The sequence below is a fragment of the Saccopteryx bilineata genome, chromosome 3, assembly GCF_036850765.1.
Source record: "Saccopteryx bilineata isolate mSacBil1 chromosome 3, mSacBil1_pri_phased_curated, whole genome shotgun sequence".
Classification (NCBI taxonomy): domain Eukaryota; kingdom Metazoa; phylum Chordata; class Mammalia; order Chiroptera; family Emballonuridae; genus Saccopteryx; species Saccopteryx bilineata.
The window spans coordinates 233,357,290-233,370,869 of NC_089492.1; positions in this window are offsets into that span (position 1 = coordinate 233,357,290).

A 13,580-nucleotide genomic window follows, 5' to 3' on the forward strand; every position below is an offset into this window, starting at 1 on the left:
GTTCAAGGAGAGGAGAGAGTAAGACCGGTAGAGAGTTAATCGGCCAAATTGGAGGAGGAAAAAAAAGTCTCAAGAATGAAGATAAGAGAAACAAACGAACAAATATAATAAAATGGGATAGGTTATAAGGTCTGCAGATTATTCTTGATTTTGAGAGGTTATCTTCTTGCTTTTTCTTTTCTCTCCCTCTTCCTGGTCGGTGACTCTGTACCCCGGGTTCTGCCCCTTTGGCACGCTCAGGTAGAGGTTTGCAGTTGATAAGTCTCTATGGCAATGTCATGTATTGTGCTTTATTCTCGTTGGGAGTCGAGGCTCATTAGCATTTATAGGCTCCGACAGTGAGAGAGTCCGTGTTCCTGGAGCCTTTCTCCTAGTCTTTCCTTCCTCAATTAGTAGCCTGATAGTCCAGGTATGGGGTTGCTGCTGCCTCTGCCTGGATAGTAAGAGGCTCAAATTGCTGGCAACTCCCCACTCTATTTCCACTCAGCACAGGGCTCTGGGTAAGGCTCAGTCAGTCAGAGCTGCTAGCATAATCAGGCGGGCTTTTCGCCCACTCGAAGACCTCTGGCTCTGCCACTCTATCCGGTAACACAAGCGGGCGCCCACTTCCGGGGCGCTTGGAGGAAACTCTCACTCACTGTCTGCAACCAGGATATCCGGCCAGCAGTCTCACGCTCTGAGTGAAACCCCCAACCGCAGGGAAAAGTTGTAGCGTTGGAATTGAGTCTCGCTCCGTCCCCGTGTGCGGCTTTTGCAAGGCGCTGGGGCGGCCCGAGATTCCGCTTTGGCCCACACAAAGGCCCCTGACTCTGCCCCTCTCTGCGATAACACGGGCATGCACTGCCGAGGCACTCGGAGGAATCGCTCACTCCTTATCTGCGCGCGCAAACCAGGATATGAGGCCGGCCGTGGTTCCCTCTGAGTGAAACAGCCTCCAGCACGGAAAATCTCCACCGTTGGGATTAGTTCTCACTCCCTCCCGTGCGTGGCTTTCCCAGGGTGCTGGGGCTGCCCAGAGACTCTGCCCTCAGCCCACAGAAAGGCCTCTGACCCTGCCTCTCCGTGGGGCAACACGGGCACCCACTTCCGCGGCTTAGGAAGAAATCTCTCTTCCACTAACTGCGCACCGACCAGGAGACCGGGTAAAATGGCCGCTCCGCTTGTCTTTCTTTGTTTGGGTTTGGCGCGAGTGTTAGCTTGTATTGCCCGGGTTGCCACAGGATCAGATTTTCCTCGGCTTGGATCTCTGAGCCACAGCCTGGTTCGGCCGTTTTTGCTGCGGGGGCCTGGATCTATTCACCCCCTTTGCCCGCCTCAGTTTCTATATTCACAGTTACCAGAGAAAGCCGCCCTGTTTAGGTTAGTGAGGAAGGCGGAGCATTTCTTACTCCCTATTTCCTTCGGGGTTTGGTTATATATTTAGCCAATTTTTCACTCAATCATACCTTTGGGTGTATTGCGAAGAATCTGGAAGCTCCAAGTATAGGTTTTTCTGTTTCTGGTTGAAGATCTTGTTGAGTTTTGGGGGAGATTTATCGGTATCGCTTCCTACTCCGCCATTACTCTGACGTCATCCTACCTATACTTGTTTGTTGATTGATGGTAGCCATTCTGACAGGTTTGAGGTGATATCTCATTGTGGTTTAAATTTGTATTTCTTATATAATTAGTGATATTGATAATCTTTCCATATGTCTATTGACCATCTGTATATCCTCTTTGGAGAAGTGTTTATTCAGTTCCATTATTTTATTTTATTGATTGATTTTAGAGAAAGAGGAAAGGGGAGAAGGAGAGAAAGAGAGAGAGAAACATTGATCTGGGCTGGGGCACCTAGCATGGGGTTGAGACTCCATATTCCTCAGAGAGAATTTTTGCAGCTGACTATCCCTCCAGAATCTCAGCCACTGCCCATGGGAGCAAAGCCAGCCCTTTTCAAATCTCCACCTTTTCTGCAAGTCTTGATGTGGCTCCTTCCATAAATCCTTGGTTATAAGACTTCTGTTCAGCTAGTCTCTAATAGGTTATTTAGGTTAATTGTTTATATTTTAGTTGTAATTTTAGTTTGGTCTTGAAAGGAGGTGAGTGTCCCTTCCACCTACTTTGTAGCAATCTTGGATGTTGATTCCAAATCTTGAGTTGTTTTCTCTCCTATACCGGGTAATTCTATTACATATGATTATTTCCACATGGCTCTAACCCAGACGTTTAAAGCAGCACAGAGGAATATAAAGATAGTATGACATACTAAGACCCCATAAAAGAGGGCATTAATATACTGCTCACAAAAACTAGGGGATATTTCAAAATGAATATGAAACAATAAAAAAAGAAGCATTTGATTTTTTTTATTAAACAAGAACATCAGAAAAGCAAACGACAAGTCAAAAAAAGTTGTTTGATTATGCAAATGAGATAAAAAACCAACTTTTATTTTATTGGTGAAAATGCACTATACAAAAGGCTGAAAGTACTGCGTCCAAATTTTGGAAAGTACTAGAGTATCTATCTGCATGGTGCCTGATCCCCTAATTTTTGTGCAGTGTAGTAGGGAATAAATATGACCAATGGCCTAAAGCAATTTAAAAATATTTGGGAGGATTGGCTCCTGAGCAGGCTAATGGTAAGAGCCAAGAGAACATGTACTTCTCTAGTGAGACACCCTGGTACTAGGAATGGAAATCCAGAGATGGGCGTTGCAAGGGCCATCACAGGCAGCAGAGTGTCTTTTATCACAGGGCACAAATCAAGGACAGTTGGGCAGAGGAAAGAAATAGGCTTCATCTCTCATGATAGCATTCATGAAATGGTAGTAGCTGATAAGGATTCTGAGGCAGAGGCAAGGTTTAGTAAGAAAGAGTGCCATGATCAATTCCCAGAGTCTGCCAAGGGCTCAAGAGGGTTTTGAAAGCTGTAGCAAGTCTTTGTCATCCCGGACAAGAGTCTCTATCAGACATTCTCTCCAGGATGACAAGGTTGTCCTTTGAGCCATGTTGTTAGAAAATGTACAAAGGTTCCATCAGTCAGATAGTCAAGAGGTTTCTATCAACTACACTAGGCAGTCCATCTTGGATATCCTCTTGAATCAGTAATGATACTTTATAAAAATATACATGTTTGGGCTTCATCTCTATTAGTCTCATTCTGTGGATGTGCAGTGGGGCCCAAATATTTTTTTAAAACTCCGAAGTATATTTTCATGTACATTCAGTATCAAGAAAAATGTGTAGCCTATTTTGCATAGGGCACGATCATATCTCCTTTGTGTGTGTGTGTGTGAAGAGGGCAGTGTTTTGCTACCTCTTCTTTACTCCATTGACAAGGGAGGGAATCATGCCCTCGGGCTCTGAGGGTATACAAACACACAGACACGGACACTAGACAGAAGAGATCTACAATAGTTCCCCTTTATCCATAGTTTTGTTTTTTGTCATTTTACCTATGGTCAACTGTGGTCCAAAATTATTAGGTGGAAAAGTTCGAAAATAAACAATTCATAAGTTTTAACTAGTGTTCTGTTATTATAAGAGGTGTGATGAAATTTCGAGCTCTTGCTCCCTCCCACACTGAATGTAAGTCATTCCGTTGTCCAGCGTTGCCATGCTGAGTGCTGCTCCCGCCCTTTCAGTCAGTCAGTCTTCCGTTGTCCAGCGTTGCCATGCTGAGTGCTGCTCCCGCCCTTTCAGTCAGTCAGTCATTCCGGTGCCCGGCGTTGCCATGCTGAATGCTGCTCCCGCCCTTTCAGTCAGTCAGTCATTCCGGTGCCTGGCGTTGCCATGCTGAGTGCTGCTCCCGCCCTTTCAGTCAGTCAGTCATTCCGGTGCCTGGCGTTGCCATGCTGAGTGCTGCTCCCGCCCTTTCATTCAGTCAGTAGCCATCTTGGTTATCAGATCCACTGTCACGGTATCACAGTGCTTGTGTTCAAGGAAACCTTATGTTACTTAATGGCCCCAAAATGTGGGAGGTGACACTTTTGGATATGACACTTAAGGTGTTTCCTTTAAGTGAAAAAATTGCAACTTCATGCAGAAATTAAAAAAAAATTATGTGCTGAGGTAACTAAAACCTAAGGTAAAGCCAAATCTTCTCTCTGTGAAATTGTAACAAAGGAAAAATAAATTTTTATTTAGTTTTACTGTCATACCTCAAACTGCTAACTTTATGACCACAGTGCATGATAAGTCCTTAGTGAAGATGGTAAAGGCATTAAATATCTGGGTGGAAGACATAACTGTCATGGCCTAGAGTCCTCCGGAAGCATCAACAGGTCAATAGCAGCCTAAGGCTACATCAGAATGCCTGTGCCATTCACTTCACTTCATCCCATCACAGAGGTATTTTATCATTTCACATCATCACAGAAGAAGGCTGAGATAGTACAGTAAGGTATTTTGAGATAGAGAGACCACATTCGTATAACTTTTATTATAATATATTCTTATACTTTTCCTATTTTATTAGTAATTGTTGTTAATCTCTTACTGTGCCTAATATAAAAATCAACTTTATCACAGGTATGTATGTATGGGAGAAAACAGTGTATATAGTGTTTGGTACCATCCTTAGTTTCAGGGATGACTGCTGTGGATAAGGGGGACTACTGTATTAGACACATAAACACCAGCCCACGGACGGCAGCACTGACACCAAGCAGGAGCACATTGAAGTTGCAAGCAGGAGAGCAGAGTGAATCAGCAGGATCTGTAGGAGGCAGGTTTTGTTGTAACAAGAGGGTGAGGTGACCTGTTTCCTGTGGGAGGATGTGAATGGACTATTTAAATAATTCCGTGGGCTGTCAGGAAACTGAAACTCATTATGTTGAGGACTTAACAGGGGACAGCTGATTCTTTTGACAAGAGAAACTTTCCTGCTGTGTGGGAGGCATAGCTGCCAAGAGTAGTGGTGCTCACAGTTAGGACTTTGGGACCGTGATACATTCAAAGGGTTCAAAGCAGCACATGAAATTCTCAACCTTCCAATACAGGCTGGGGTGCAGGTGCAGATGGTGGGAAGGGGTCAATGAAAGTGAGCAAGACAGAAATAGTCCCCACGAGTCTAACAGAGAATAAGGAAGGGAAATGGTAGGACATAGGAGTCAGGTTCTGGGGAAGCACATAAATAGGGCATCTATGCTAACAATTTGGTTTTAGTTTTTGAGGGAATAAGGCCAGAGGAAGTAATGTAACCAGAAATGTAAGGTTAAGAGGAGCTGGTAACATGTAGGTCTTTCTGACTCCTTCGCCCAAACTTCTCTCTCCACTGTACCAGAATACCTGCTCCTTCATGGTGTATCATGTTTATTAGCACAATGCTTTGCATGTGGTACAGACTCAATAGATACATTTTTTTGCAAGAATTTATTTCTTAGAGCACACTTAAAAGTATGTGGTAAGGCTCAACAAAAGATAAGACAAGCAATATTCATATTTGTCAGATTGAGAAAATAAAGGTTTTCTTTTTTTTTCTTTTTAAACTGAGTACCTTCTGTGTATTTGCAGTTATTCTGCTAGGCACTGGGATACAAGGAACAGACATGGTCTCTAGCTCATCAAGTTTATATTGCACTGGGGACACAAAAAAAAAAAATGTCAAATGATGAGAAGTGCTCATCTAAAGGAAATGAGCAAGCACAGATACAGAGCCACTGTGGCACTGTTGGGGAAGCAGACCTGTCTCCAGCAACTGGGATCCACGACCCCATTCCAGCCATTGCCACTGGATTGGAAGAAAGTGGGAGTAAGGAATCCAAAACGTTACCTACGTTTCTGGTTTGAGTATATAAATTGATAGTGATGCCAATCTTTGGAGATGCAAAAAATTGTGGAAGAGTGGGGCTTGGCAAGTAGCAATCAAGGTGTCTTAGTCCATCCAAAAATTAGCAACTTGCTGGAAGTCACAGAACTAGGCAGCGACAGAGCTTGAATTACAATCGATCTTGTGATGCCATTATATTTGTCAATAAATTATTATAAATCATCATGGTTTAATTTTGGCAGAGAGGAAAATAAATTTATTATGATTAACAGGCAATTGCATTCGATTGCAATCAGGCCTTTGCTCTTTTGGAAATAAACCTAAGAAAAATAAGGAAAGAAAATAGGGAGAGGACGGACAGATCAGCCACTAAATGCGCACTTGCTGACCAATGTTTTTATGCATGACACCGCTAGGTACTTAGGACAGGCCAATATTTATAAGGCATGGCTCCTGCCTTCAAAAAGCTTATACTATAATTCAGCAGTTTGCAAATATTTAATAAATATGCACCAAGAGATATTCACGTGTATTACAGAAGAAGATGGTTCCATGGGCAATCAGTTAAACAAAGATGGGCAGAGTTCTATGTTGCAGGGTTTCTCAGAGACGTTAGTCAACTAACATACCTGGTGAGACCTCAGAGGGGAGAAATATGGCTTACACTACTTTCTAAGTATATTTGACCAAATAATTTTTACTTGGCAGATCTTTGTCTTGTAACATTATAACATACTTGTGTTTCATAAAACAGCCATTTGAAAAAAAAATTCTATAGTTGGGAATATACCACATTTTCTTTATCCAGTCATTCATCAGTGGATATTTAGGTTGTTTCTATATCTTGATTATTATAAATAAAGTGCAACAAACATGAATGTGGAGATATCTAGATATCTTTTCAAGTTAGTGTTTTCTTTGTTTGTTTGTTTGTTTGCCTAAGTACCCAGAAGTGGAATTGCTGGATCATAAGGTAGTTCTATTTTTAATTTTTGGAGGAACCTCCATACTGTTTTCCATAGTGGCTGCACCAATTTACATGCCCACCAACAGTGCACAAAAGTTCCCTTTTCTCCACATCCTTGCCAGGCACTGAATCTCGAATTTCACCAGAGTATCTGGAACTCAACAGTCTCAAGAGACCACAGGTAAGGAATTCCCTCAAATAAGTTCAACCGCCGCAGGTCCTAATGGAAACTAAGTCACATCTGTTAGAAAGGCAGTGACATGGAGACAATGGCTTTCCCCCCATCAGGCCCTTATCCTTCTTGCTGTCCTCCATTCTGCCAGCTTCCAGGTTATAGATGAAAAAACTGAGGCATAGTAGCTTTTTAAAATTTGTCTAAAGTCACACAATTAGTAAAAAGTGGAGCCGGGTTGCAAATCCAGGTCTGTGGAATTCAGCTCACTCTCATTGATCATTTTGCCAAGACTAAATGTGTACGAGGGCAAAGGCCAGCAAGGGGAGCAGAGAAAGTATGAGGCCTCCCTCCACCCCCGCCTCATCCTCACCTCCCTGAAGGTTTGTTGAGTCCTGGCCAGAACTGTGGGAGAAAGTGTATCTGACATCTCAGCAAGTGTACCTTGACCTGGGGAAACCCCCGTCTCTCTCTGGTAGAGAGGTTTCAGGCAGCATTCCAGGGAACAGTCACCAAGACACAGAGGCCACCCTAATGTCATGCTTAACTACAATAGCAAACATGCATAGAGTGCTTACTATGAGCTGGGCACTGACCTAAGTGCTTTCCATGTATTAACCTGTACAATCCTTTAACAATTCTGCAAGGGAGTAGTACTATCATTATCCCCATGATTACAGATGGGAAAACTGAGGTACAGAAAGAATAGTGAACCGACTGCTCAGGCAGTAGATCATGGATCCAGGTTGTGAACTGTGATCATCTGTCCCCAAACCCCTGCTCTCCGCATGCTGCCTCTCCATGAGGAGCACACTCTCTGAACTTACACTGATAGGTTCATATTCTGGCTCTGCCTGAAACTTCAAGCATGTTACTTAAGTTCTCTGGACTTGATTGCTCAACCACAATAAAGAAGTACTTCCAAAATTGGTTAGGGCAATGATGACATAAAGCATATGAGGCACCTGGCATGATGCCTGATATATGATAAGTATGCAATAAATGCTGGTGGATTTTGCCACTGGATAGATTTAAGCACTCAGTAAACCCCTTAACTGATGGCTTCACCCATGGTGTATAGATCCAGCCCACGTGCCCATCCACGACGTGGAGAGTGGCTGCATGGGGAGGCAGGAGGCTTCAGGGGTGGGAAGGGGATACAATGTGCGAGTGAGAGGGAAGCTTCCACTTGGGGTTCTGAAGCTTGAAGCTGAAAAGCTACCAGAGGATGAAAGAGGGCAGCAGACCCCACCTCTAAGCTTCTTCATAAACCAAGAGGGGGGTACTTGATTTATAAGGGAGGGAAGGAGAGAGAAACCAGGCTGAGTTTGCAGTGGGGCAAAGCTAGCTGCTTTCATAACACCCATTGCTGTTGGCTCTCTGGATAATCCTGGCTCTTCCCTCCCTGGCTGATTCCTTCCAGAGCTTGGAACTGCATATAATGAGGCCGCTTTCTACGCACACCCTTGCGGTTGGCAATGGTCAGGAACAGGCTGCTCTGAGCCGGTTCCCCCTGACTGTCAGGTCACTGACCTTGGAAATCTCTCCAGGCTCAACCTTTGCTCTCCCTAGATGTTTCTACCTCTAGAAGTCTCAGACACCTGTAATTATTGAAGGGAACTCACAGATGGCCTGGAGGGAAGTGCAGGTCTGTGGTCTGTCCACATCTACCCCCAGACAGGAACTTCATGAGAGAGAACATTTCCTGGAATGTCAGAGATTGGGGAACAGGTATCCAAACTCACAGAATTGGGGGTTGAGCCCAGTGAAAACCTGTAACAGTGTTATAATAACAGCTAGAGTGCTAGCAGTTAGCTGAGCACCAGATGCAGGGCTTTATCTGCACCGTTTCTCTTAAGCCTCATTAGCATCCCACAAAGCAGTTATGATTAGGACTTCCATTTTGAGGACAATGAGAGAAGGTAAGGAAGTGAATCTCTGACTCCCGGTTCACACAAAGAGAGTTGGGGGCAGACCTAGGATGCAAACATAGGTCCAACCAAGTCCTGAGCCCTTGTTCTCAGACCCTGACTGTGCACTAAATCCCCAGGGCCGGCCTCTGTACTCTGTTCCCACGTCTCAGTCCTGCTGTGGCCATTAACCGAGTACCAGAGCTTGCCACTTGAATCAACTATACATTTGCAGTAAAATTGTCGGTGCTTTTTAAAATCAGAAGCAAATACAAAAACAGAATACTTCCAAAGGTTAATTAATTCAACTCAACCTGACAAATACTTTTAGAGTAGCAACTCAGTGACAGACACAGGTTTAAATGCTATGGGGAATGTGAGGAATGGGATGGGGTGGGGGGAGAGGCTAGAAAGAGGAAATAAAATGGGGAAACGCTCAGTCCCAGTGATCAGAACTGGACCTAAACAAGTTTTTTAAAATGACCTAGCTAGAAGAAAATAAAAGTGGATAAAAATATTGTCCAACATGAGCACAAGCCAGGCTGATATTTCACTGGGCTCAAGTATCAGACAGCGACACACACACACACCCTAGTCTCCAGCTCTGCTCCACCTCACCATGGTAACCACCAGAGCCCTCATCTGTCAGATGGTTTTTTTATATCTTCTGTGTGTAGCCAGAAAAAAAGAATATGTGGCTTGGATGATGGCTGAAGGACCTTCACTGTCTCAGCAGCTCAGAGACCCTAAATGTGTCTCTTAAAATGAGTCTGCTTATAAGCAGCACATATTGAGAAGTCCTACTGTGTATGAGAAGATAGATGTCTGAAACAGGTGCGACCAAACCCCAACTGTTCCGGCCTGCAGGGCAGCCCTGAGATGGTGTATTTGTTTGCTTGGGCTGCCATGAAAAGGTACCACTCACTGATAGCTTAAAGAGCTATTTATTTTGTCACAGTTCTGTAGGCTGGAAGTCTCCTCTTTCTCTCTCTTTGGCTTTCAGATGTCCACATTCTTGTTACATCCACACCCGGCCCTCCCTCTGGCATGCATCCCTGGTGCCTCTCTGTGTGTCCAGATGTCCTCTTCTTATTAGGACACGCATCAGATTGAGGACAGCCCATTGGCCTCATTTTAACTTAACCACCTCTGTAAAGACCCTATCTCCAAATACAGTCACATTCTGAGATACAGGTGGTTGGGCTTCAGCATACAAATTTGGGGGAAGTGGACACAATTCAGCCATAACAAGGGACATTGCTCTAATGATTGATTTCTATTCCTTCAGCTATTCCTCACGAAGACCCGAGGGTTAAGTACTACTGTTATTATGTGTTGAAGAAACTGTTGTTCAGAGAGTTTAAGTCACTAACTCTAAGGTTCTATAGCTAGCAAAGGGTCGTGCTAATTTTCCTGTAGTTCAGATGTTTAAAATGGGTCTGACTGGGTTCAAGTCAAGGTATTAACAGGCTGCATTCCTTTCTGGAGGTTCTAGGAAAGAATGTTGCCAGGAACTATATTTTTTATCTTTGTAATCTCAGTGCCTAGGGCAGTGCTTGCATATTGTAGGAGCTCAATAAATTAAGTAAATAAACAAATATTAAAAGATAAATGCATAAAGCAGGCAAAGAAAAAGAAACTTAGGTTCTTCCTAGTTCTACCACTATTCTATTATGGGAGCTGGAGGAATTTATCTCACTTCTCTCGAGTTCATCTTTTTCATCTGCATTGTGAAGGTATTTGTCTAATCTTTGATATCTATATCAATTTTAACAGAGTATGATTCTCAGCCCCGGTACCAGCTGCTCTTGCTTTGTTTTGATTTTTGTTTTCCTATTTCACAAAGGCTCCAGTTTCCTGCAACTCCAGGGAGCCTAATCCTTATCACTTGTCAGTCATGTCAATCACCACATTGCCTCATCCATTCCACACTTTCTCGTCTTTCCCAGATTTCTGCTTGGCTTGTACTCAAGCCATTACCTCTGCCTTCCTCCCCAAGCCTTTTTCATCATCAGAGCCTCAAAGCAATTTTCTTCCTTTGTGAACCTACTCCCAGACACTACAAGCCCTGGAGCTCTCTTCTGTCTTGGCATCCATTACCAATCACTGATCACTGTAGGGTTCAGAGAAAAAAGCTTTAGTCTCATGGCCTCAGGAATAAAGGGACAAAGGGGTTATTCATTCTTTTAACAAATATTTGGTGAGCATCTCCTGTTTTCCTGTATTCTACCAGTTGCTGGGGTACAATAATGAGCAAAACACACATAATCCCTGCCCTGAAGGGAATCCATGTGTCTATATTCTGGATAACAAAAATGCCAGAGAAGGGGCCATCTCAACATCACATAGTAAGAGGGTGGGGAAGATAGGAGAGAAGAGTATAAAGGAGCAATAAGAAACTTTTGGGAGTGATGATACATCGGTATCCTGATCATGGTAAAGATTTTCTGAGTGCATACATATGTCAAAACTCATCAAACTATACACTTAAAGTACCTACAATTTATTGTATATCAAGTATACTTCAATACAGCTGTTTAAGAAATTAAGTTGTTGGCCCTGGCCAATTGGCTTAGTGGTAGAGCCTCCGCCTGGCGTGTGGATGTCCCCGGTTTGATTCCCGGTCAGGGCACATAGGAGAAGCAACCATCTGCTTCTCCATCCCTCCCTCTCCCCTTTTCTCTTCTCTCTTCATCTCCCACAGCCATGGCTCAAATGGTTCAAGCAAGTTGGCCCTGTGTGCTGAAGATGGCTACATAGCCTCCCTCAGGTGCTAAAATAGCTTAGTTGCTGAGCAACAGAGCAGTAGAGCAGTGGCCCCAGATGGGCAGAACATTGCCAGGTAGGGGGTTTGCCAGGTGAATCCCAGTTGGGGCATATGCAGGAGTCTGTCTCTCTGCCTCCCTGCCTCCCTGCCTCTCACTTAATAATAATAATAATAATAATAATAATAATAATAAAAGAAATTAAGTTGTCTTGACAAAAATGAGAAATTTGGTGTGTGTGTGTGTGTGTATGTGTGTGTATGTGTGTGTGGTGTGTGTGTGTGTGAAGATGAGGAGAATAAAAGTGGTAGGAGACTTTTTTAAAAAGAGGGAAGAAGTATAGACCTGTTAGATGTTTGTCGTCTTACATATCAGAGCTTAGAAACTGTTTAGACCCACACTCTTAGTTTCCACTGGGGAGGCTGGAGCTCAGAGGGTTATGATGGTTTTTCTGAGGGCCCACAGCATTTTTCTGGTCATTAATATACGAATAGCAACTACCATCATTTAGACAACCACTGAGAACCATGCCCTGTAAGAGGTGCTTAAAGTCCATTATCTCTCCCATCTTCATAATTTCCCTCCTAAGTAGTCATCATTACCCCCATTTATGAGGAGGGAGAAAACAGGCTCCGTTAAATACCTTTCTGAAACCCTCATCGCTAGAAAATTGAACAGCTGTAATTTCAATCCAGGTCAGTCTGAGTCCAAAGACAACGTATTTTTCATTTTGCTAACACCTACCATTAATAATTACCCACAAAGCATTTTGGTTTCAAATATAAGGCAAAATTATTAGAGAGATTTTATATTAGAAAACACAGGGCCTTGAAAATAATTTGAAACTAGATAGTAGTGATGGCTGTACAACACTCGGAATGTACTAAATGCCACCGAATTGTATATTTTAAAATGGTTGGCTTTATGTAACGTGAATTTCACCTCCATAAATAAATGAATAAATAAATAAATATTTAACTTTAGTTAAGGTAAAACACAGAACCTTCTTCATCATTTAACTTAATAAAATGGAGTTATTTCTAGCCCAATATTTTAATGGAACTATTCATTTGAAAGCCCTCTGGAAAAAAATTTAAGCTGCAGAATAATGATATGTGATAAGTGAGAGCACATTAACGGTGCAGAAGGTATGGCAGAAAACAGTCTCAATGTAGTCAGGGGCCTGTGTGGAGTAGAGTGGGCCGGAAGTGTACCCACCATATATCCTGGGTGAGCCTCTTTGCTTCTCGAAAGTTCAGTTTTCTGAAAATAAGGGTAGTACAACCTGCCCTGCTTACCTTATTATGAGACTGAAATAAGAAATTCAGCCAGAAGCTTTTTGTAGATCTAAAAAGCTAGACAAAATTGAGGCATTATTATTATCGTCCGGAACAGTGTAATTTAAGGAAGAGCGCCCCTCTGCTGTGCCGCCGCTGGTGAGGAGCGGACACCGTGTTCGCAAAGCATCTAATGAGGTAGTCGTGAGTCTGGGCAGGCTCTGTGACTCATGTGGCCATTAGATTATGGCATAAGTAATACCAGGTCTGTTCCTGGGTTTAACACTTAAAACCCCAGAAGCTTCTAATTCCTGTCTCTTCCTGTCATTCTTGGAGAAGCCAGTTACCATGGAAAAAGTCTGACTATCCTGACCTGGCTATGTGGAAGCCTGCACTAACTAGCCACACAGAGAGGCTTCTGGAGAGAGACAGGGATGCTGTTCCAGCCACCTAAATCCAAACACCAGATATGTGAGTACAGAAACTATCTTGGACATCAGTAGATGCAATGTGGAGAAAATCCAAGGAATCCAGTAGAAAGTCAGGACAAAGGCCCCAGATATACGGCCCCAGTTAGAGCTATCTGAGCTCTCTCCAGTTCTTGGGGTCACCCTTGCTGAGACCCCAGTCACTGAGATACAGAGATGAGCCAGTCCTACTGTGCCCTGCCTAAATCCTTACCCACAGAATTGTAAACATAATAAATTGCTGGTTGTTTTTATTCCGCTGCCTTTT